The 8,276-nt window shown below is 38.6% G+C and overlaps 1 protein-coding gene across 1 annotated transcript in view; it reads right to left on the bottom strand.

Annotated features, from left to right (window-relative positions):
• GPR63 (G protein-coupled receptor 63) overlaps window positions 1–7,007 on the bottom strand; it is a 58,279-nt gene extending 51,272 nt beyond the window's left edge. The window contains exon 1 of the mRNA XM_008061965.1: window positions 6,961–7,007. The gene's annotated coding sequence lies outside the window, so the exon portion shown is untranslated. The remainder of the gene's footprint in view (window positions 1–6,960) is intronic.
• Between the last annotated feature and the right edge of the window lie 1,269 nt (window positions 7,008–8,276).

Genomic DNA, 8,276 nt, shown 5'->3' with positions numbered 1-8,276 from the left:
TAGGGGAGGGAGGGGCATACCTCATCAACAAGGGTATCTGCATGATCAATGTTTATATATCTAACCCTGAAATGTACCCCACATCTTTATAATGAAAATTAAAATAAATAAATAATTTTTTTTAAAAAGAATTTAAATTAAAAAACAAAAAAGAAAGAGGGAAATGATACTCATCTAAACAAAAACCTTATTTTGAAGTATTAAAAAACAGAGGTAAGCACCAGGTATTAAAGGAGCAGAAAGCCTAAGTCTGACTTCAATAAAGGTAGAGAGGAGACTATTCCACAGTGAAAACGACAATGTCTGAAAAAGAGTAAACTATCCCAGAAAATATGTGTGTGTGGGGGGGTTGTGTATATGTATTTACTTTCTCTTACCTGTTACACCGAAAACCAAATTCTAAAAATGAAAATTTCAAATATGACTGCATTTATTAGGGTCATGTTTGACAGCCAAAGATAATTTTAGTTAAAAATGAGAAGGAGAATTTCTCTCTACATTTATCCAACGTTCTTTAAGTTTCTACAAATGTTCTTTTCTTGGTTCTTGCTTATTTTATATCACTAGTTTTATTCCTGGAAGTGATCACATGCTTTTGTGGTAGCCAGAGAGATATTCAACTGGTTTCAAGAGGTAATTTCTGGCTAAGATGAAGTTTTGTATTAATGAAACAAAAGAATAAAGATATAGATAAATATACAGATAAAATATAGAGATAGATATACACAGGCACATGTACATAACAAACACTGCTCAAAAATTCTATAAATTTAAACCTTCCAAATTTATTTTAAATGCTAAGAGTCCAGCAGTTGGCAGCAAAGTATAGAAAACAGAATATTTTTAGATTTTAGAGATGATGGCCAGGCATGGTGGCTCATGCCTGTAATCCCACACTTTGGAAGGCTGAGGCAAGCAGATTGCTTGAACCCTGGAGTTTGAGATCAGTCTGGGCAACATAGCAAACCTCATCTCCACAAAAAAATCCAAAAAAAAATTCAGGCACAGTGGTACATGACTGTAGTCCCAATACTTCGGGAGGCAGAGGCAGGTGGATTGCTTGAACCCAGGAATTCAAGACAAGTCTGGGTAACATAGCGAAACTTCAAATCTACAAAAAAATCAAAAACTTAGCCAGGCATGGTGGTGCACACCTGTAGTCCAAGCTACTTGGGATGCTGAGGTGGAAGGATGCCCTGAGCCCAGGGTGTCGAGGCTGCCATGAGCCATGATCATAGTGGTCATGCCACTGCACTCTTGCCTGGGCAACAGAGTAAGACTCAGACTCAAAAAAAAAAAAAAAAAAAATTAGGGATGACTACACAGGAGACGAAATGTATAGTAAATACTCTATCATAGAGCAATTCTGTATTGTCAATATGTGTGGGCAGAAAGAAAGATGGTAAAACAGTAAAGAAGACTGAAATTGAAAAAAGAGAACATTCCCCAGGCACACAAGCAACTACTGTACCTGTTTAGCTGGAAATGGCATTTATAACTATGACTAAGCACTAATGAATGATTTGGGGTTTGAGGCTAAAGCTTTGTAAACATCTAGGGTGATTTCATTTGGAAAAAGCATTAGTCAGTCAGGTCTGGGTTCAAATCTTATCTCACTTAAGTCTTTCATATTATACTTTCCAAAAAAACTACAGAAGATAAACAAGAAAGACTATGTTAGGTCTACAGATTTTATATTGGAAATACTAAAGTGCCTTGAGGGCAATGAAAAAGCACCAATGCCCTTTATTCCTCTCCTATAATTCTTTACCCAAAAGAGAATAACTGTATATATAAAAATTGAGCTATAAGATATTTACTATTGCATAGTAGCAAACAAAAAAAAAGAAAAAGAAGAAAGTAACCTGTCTAAGGCATATCCCCAATAAATTATGATCTATCCACAAATAATACTATTCAGTATCCAAAATGTTACAGATCATTCCATGAAACCACATGGAAATTCCATGAGCTACAAGGAAAGTGACAAACCTTTGTGTGAAAATTACAAAGGAACATATATGTGCAAAGGACCCTTTTTAAAATTAAAATGGTATAGTATTTTTTTGTATGCATACAAAAATATATATCAAAATGTTAACAATGGTTATCTCTGGGCACAGTTCTTCTTTTTTTCTTGCCTGGATTTTCTAAATTTCCTATAATAAACATGTGCAACTTTCATAATAAGAAAAAAAAAATTCTATTATGACATAAGAATACAGATTAAAGGATGTTGCCTGTAATCCCAGCACTTCGTGAGGCTGACACAGGAGGACTGCTTGAGGCCAGAAGTTGGAGACCAGCTGGGTAACACAGCAAGATCCTGTCTCTACAAAAAAATTGTTTTAAATTAACCAGGCATGGTGGCACATGCCTGTAATCCCAGTTACTCGGGAGGCTGCGTCAGGAGGATCACTTGAACCCAGGAGTTCAAGGAATGCCATGAACCATGATTGTACCGCTGCACACCACCCTGGGCAACAGAGCAAGACCCTGTCTCCAAAAAAAAAGGAGAGACAGAGAATAAAGGATTCAAAAACTTACAACTACACATGAATTACAGAAACAAAAATGTTCCCAACATCATTAAACTTTTAAGTGGGTGCAAATTTACCCTATTTATAGAAAATGGAGAAACTTTATATTCAAAATTCATATCATTAAAGAACCAGATCATGCAAAAGAAAAAAAAAAGGTTTGAGAAAGTACTGAGAAGGAAAAATGTTGGAAAAAGTACCCAGTAAGTGAGAATGAGCTGAGAGATTTCAATAACAGACTTTCTGCAGTACTGGACAGTATCAAACTTTATGCAAGCTTAATCAAAACAGTAGAAAAACAGCGTGTTTCAGATACAAGGAAAATGGTAAAATGAAGGCAGAAGCTAAAATGATGAAAAGAATGGATTCTATTCCAATACACACTTATGCAAACATTTTTTCTTCTGGAAGGCAATGGATGCTCTGCCTATATCCCAACTCCCTTTGTATTTACATCCTTCCAGAAACAACTGAGAGCAAACAGTCATGCAGCAGGCAGTCTCTGCCTGATACCATATCAGACACATGGCATACATTTTACTCGATTCATAGGTAATTTTCAATTGAAACCCTTATCCTGATCTAAACTTCAGATATCTTTAAATGTTTACCAGCGTTCTTTCTTTAAAATTAACTATGCAGTTATTTTTGTTTTTAAGAAAAAGTAGAAAGAGGTAAAGAAACCTCCTTTTGGAAGGTAATCATGCCCCTTCTGCCACAACCTCCCCAAGGCAGATCCTTAAAAATTTCCACAGAAAAGAGTTTGCCTAAATTATTTTTTTAAATGCTTTAATAATATAGATTGAGTTAAGTCAATTGAGAGAAAGAAGTTAACCAGGAAGCTTTGCTCAAAAACCTAAATGGTATATATGCGATGCTGATAATAATAACATACACAAGGGTTTCAAACAAAAATTATTGAAGAAACCAGTAACATATATGTCAGGTGGTTGGTACAGTACATGACAGTTTTTAATCTAAGTTGGATCTGGGAGGTCATAATTATTTGCATTATTACTCAAAGGAAATCTGAGAATAGCAGTCCTATTTTCAATTTCAGTAGGTGACCACTAGATTACTCTCCTAACTGCAGATGTACACTCTCTTGCCCGCCCAGGACCCAAAAGCTATGCTAAAATCTAACCTTTCTAACTCTTCATTATGTTAATAACAAACATGAATGAGCTTTCCTGTATATTAAGCTAGAGTTTCATGCTTGGTTTTTTTTGTTTTTTTGTTTTTGAGTTGGAGTCTCACTCTTTGTCACCCAGGCTGGAGTACAGTAGCCGCTCCCGGCCACCGCAGCCTCGACCTGCTGGGCTCCGGTGATCCTTCCACCTCAGCTTTCCAAGTAGCTGTAACTACAGACACACACCACCACTCCTGGCTAGATTTTGTGATTTATTGTAGAGATGAAGTCTCACCAAGTTACCCAGGCTGGTCTCCCCTGGGCTTAGGCAAGCCTCTAGCCTTGGCCTCCCAAAGTGCTAGGATTATGGGCTGAGCCACTGCACCTCGCCTTGGTTTTTTTTTGGTTTTTTTGAATCTTCGGTCATACAAACAGAAATGGGCACAAATTACTTTTACCAATCCTGTCCATATTTACTGGCACATAGGGTAAATAAAGAACATTTTATCATATGTGTCAAACTCAAAGATGAAACAGCTCAAAGACTGTGAGCTTTACCCAGAAACCATTTTTTACAAGCATGGCACACTGCCTCAAGCCAACCAAACACTAAAGCATGTTAGGCTGCCCACACTGCAAATTATTTGGAATGCTCTCCATGTTTTGTGGTTACAAAAGTACTTATTTTGTGGCTCATACAGTTCAAATGAAGGGCACATCTGACTTTAAACAAAAAATTCCCAGGAAACTGAGACTATAATTGACCAAGAATCCCACAGCCCTGAAAGCCAGTGACCTCAGGCTCATAGTCGAACATCTCAACTGCTACATTATGAAAGTTGAAGAGATACAGCATAAGCTCGGTGAAGCTCGTTCAGTGTTTCAAGTAAATACTAAGAACTAAATGTGCACGTCATAGTTGCCAAAAAATGGGGAAATCGCCACATGCAACAAAGCAAAGGATTATTTGCAGCGAATACAAACATATTCCTAGTAAGTACCTAGCAAATTAAAGAAAAAAAATCAGCCTAACAGATTATTTCGTTTCATTTCTGTTTTTCATACATAGGCTGAAATGAAGCATCTTCAGCTGTGAAACATCGCTACAAATATTCTAAAAGTGAATGAGGTAGTTTGGTTTGTAGTGACTAGAGCATTGTATAACAGGTATTATTCTCCCGTATCCATGGGTTCTGCTCTCAAATCAAATGTTAAAGACCTTACTTTGCAAACTGGAGTGCTACAACTTCCCCAAGGTTTGCCTCTCAGGCCTTTAAGGTCTACTCTCTAAGTTCCAGAACTAAGAAGCATGCCCTGAAAGTGATTTTTTTTTTTTTTTGAGTTGGAGTCTCAGTCTGTTGCCCAGGCTGGAGTGCAATAGCACATTCCCAGCCACCACAGCCTCAACCTGCTGGGCTCAAGCAATCCTTCCACCTCAGCCTTCCAAACAGTTGGAACTACACGCACCATGCCCAGCTAATTTTTGGATTTATTGTAGAGACAAGGTCTCGCCAAGTTGCCCAGGCTGATCTAGAACCCATGGGGTCAGGCAATCCTCTCACCTCTGCCTCCCAAAGTGCTGGGATTATAGGTGTGAGCCACCACGCCCAGCTTGAAGGTGATTTTTGAGGTGTCAAAGTAAGAAAACACTATACTGACAAGCTAAATTTTACCAAGAATTCCCATATTGAAGCTTAAGAAATGCCTGATTCAATGATCCATTTGGTGAGTACTTCAGTCCATCTTAATAGATAAATATATGGTAAGGATCACTGTTATATGACTCCCTGGTCCAAGCCTTTGAAGAGTTCAAGAACATATTGGAAAACACCGTATTTTTTTTTTAATTTAACTGATACTGACTAAAATTCTGAAAAGATGACAAGCGCTAACAAGAACTATTTTTAGTTACTGATCTTTTACATCTTCTTAGTGCACATGTATTATCACATCCTTAAATGATTTTCCAGTTTTATATATCTATATATATGTATGTCTATATATAGTATATAGAATATATATGTCTATATATAGTATATGAAGAGTATAGTATACAGATCTAATGTAGGTACTATTGATATGTAGTATATCAATAGTATACATATATGAGTACAAATATATGTGTGATACTGATATATACATATATAAAACCGTGTGTGTGTGTGTGTGTGTGTGTGTGTGTGTATGTGTGTGTAGTTTCAAAGAATCACAAAACAATCATCCTAAACCAAATAAACCATATTCAAAATCTCAAGGTACTCCCATTAATCAATACAATTCTAGAAACTAAGTTACTCCACCTTAGAACCCTAAATTCTTCCTGGAGTCCAGCAAGCTTATGATAAAATAGTAGCTACAGTTAGGGTTTTAGTTATGTGACTTTTCTAGCAAATTTTTCTCTAAGAATGTTCAGTTTGCTGCAAATTTTCAGAAAATGCTTGAGTGTTGAGTTTCTTTTTAAAAGTTTCTGTTCTGGACTGGGCACAGTGACTCATGCCTGTAATCCCAGCACTCTGGAAGGTCAAGGCAAGAGGACTGCTTGACCCTAGGCATTGGAGACCAACCTAAGCAACATAGCAAGACCACGTCAATACAAAAAAATAAAAAATTTAGCCTACCCAGGCATGGTGGCCACACCAGTTGTCCCAGCTACTCAAGAGGCTGGAAGGGGAGGATATCCTGAACCCAGGAATTTGAGGCTGTAGTGAGCTGTGATGCCGCCACTGCACTCCAGCCTGCGGAACAGAGTAAGACCCTGACTCCAAAAAAAAAAAAAAAAAAAAAATTTCAGTTCCGGTATATTTTACAGCAAAATGACGAAATTGTACTTAGAGATGAAAATCTAGATCCCAAACAACATTTTACAACATTACTGGTTATTCTGGAATTATTTTCTTTAAAAACTTTCCCACTGCAAAACAAGATGGTTCCTACCCTATCTTGGTAGCATACTATTCACACACAAAATTTTATGTAAAACATATACCAGAGAGTTTACTGTAAATACTTCATGACACTCTTTTCCCTTAATAAGCTTCCACATTCTGTTTTTATTGTGCAAAATGATCTGGATGATGTAATCAATTTTGCCACTAAAATTGTAGCGATGCAACACTTCACAAAAATACAGGGACTTTTCATCAGCACCTTTGACTTCCAGTTGGTATCAGACGTATACAACATGAATGGAGAAGACAGAAACAGAAACCGACGTGGGGTGGCAAAAAGCTAGAGGCGTGAGAAAATAAGGCCTCCTTCACCCACGGGACACATGAAAGAAAGAAAACTTACCCATTCGTGCAAAGAATGTACGAATTAGGCTTCATCAAATGACTGCAAGTATTCCATCCCTCATCCATGGATAAAAATGTCTGAAGCAACATCAGATTATGCAAGAGACATCAGGTTTTATTTACGATTCCTAGAAATACTACCAAACTTAGCTAAAGCCTTCTTCATCTAAGACATAATGAAAACCAAATTTGCCAATAAACACAGAGAAGATCTTATCTTGAAAAAAGAGTTAAAACCCCGTCCCACCTCGCTGAAAAACTGCACCCTGCTAAAGGGATACTTGTATTTCACAAGTGTGGAGACTGAGTCTCGGTGTTTCCTCAACGACGAAATGATTACTTGCAAAACGTGGGCAAAGCCCTAGGGGAAAATTTTTCATAAAGACGTGCTGTTGCCTTTTTTTTTTTTTTTTTTTTTTAAGCACCCTGAGCCTCCAGGATATATGTTTCCTTTAAAAAAAAAAACAAAAAAAAACAGGTTTCCCAACAGGGGCAGAGGAGGCAGGGCTGAAACCAGGGCGACGCGGAGACCCGAGCACGGCTGGGGCAGGACGGACCCGACCGCGGGCGGAACCCACGTGGAGGGACCGCCGGGAGCCGGGGCTGGGAAGGAGCCGCGCGCCGGGTATACCGGGTGGAGCCCAACCGCGCGCGGAGACAGCGGCGCGCGAGTCGCCGCGGATCCGTCCCCTTCCTTCCCGGCACTCGGCTGCCCGCCGGGGCCCGGGAAGAGCCGGCCCGGGGCGCCGCTCCTTTCCTACGGGCTTCGTATATAGTCTGTTGGACATTATACGCACGGCCGAGAACAGCCATGACCAGGCATTCCGGGACATGACTTCTAACCCCTTCTCAGTAACAACTTAGCTTTGTGTCCTCAGGTAAAACTGAAAACTCGCTCAGCCTCAGTTTTCTCATCTACAAAATGAGGAGGTCAAAATACATGATCTCTAAGGAGGCCCAAACTTCACCTGTATGATGATCACTTGTATACCCAACCCTGAATTGTACCTCACATCTGTAAAATAAAATAAAATAAGTTGCATCAGTAGTACAGTCTCAAAAAGCAAATGCTTATCAATGCCTAGAACACATTTTACTATAGAAAGTGTGACTCTTTGGGCTGATGCCCACACAGGACAATATAGGAAAAGTCCCTGAAAATTTGGAAGTGTACTTCTTACCTCATATAATCTCAAAGTTTATAGCTCCATCATGTAGGACCAACACTGAGGAAATAATATACTCACTGAATCTCATCTGCTTGCTACTTATTTTTCTGCGATATTAAGCTGAGGAAGTACCTTGAGTAAGAAA

The sequence above is a fragment of the Carlito syrichta genome, unplaced genomic scaffold (assembly GCF_000164805.1).
Source record: "Carlito syrichta isolate Samal-C Ts95f unplaced genomic scaffold, Tarsius_syrichta-2.0.1 Scaffold305646, whole genome shotgun sequence".
NCBI classification, from domain to species: Eukaryota; Metazoa; Chordata; class Mammalia; order Primates; family Tarsiidae; genus Carlito; species Carlito syrichta.
Note: the sequence above shows the minus strand (reverse complement) of the source record. Positions and strands in the feature narration are given on the sequence as shown.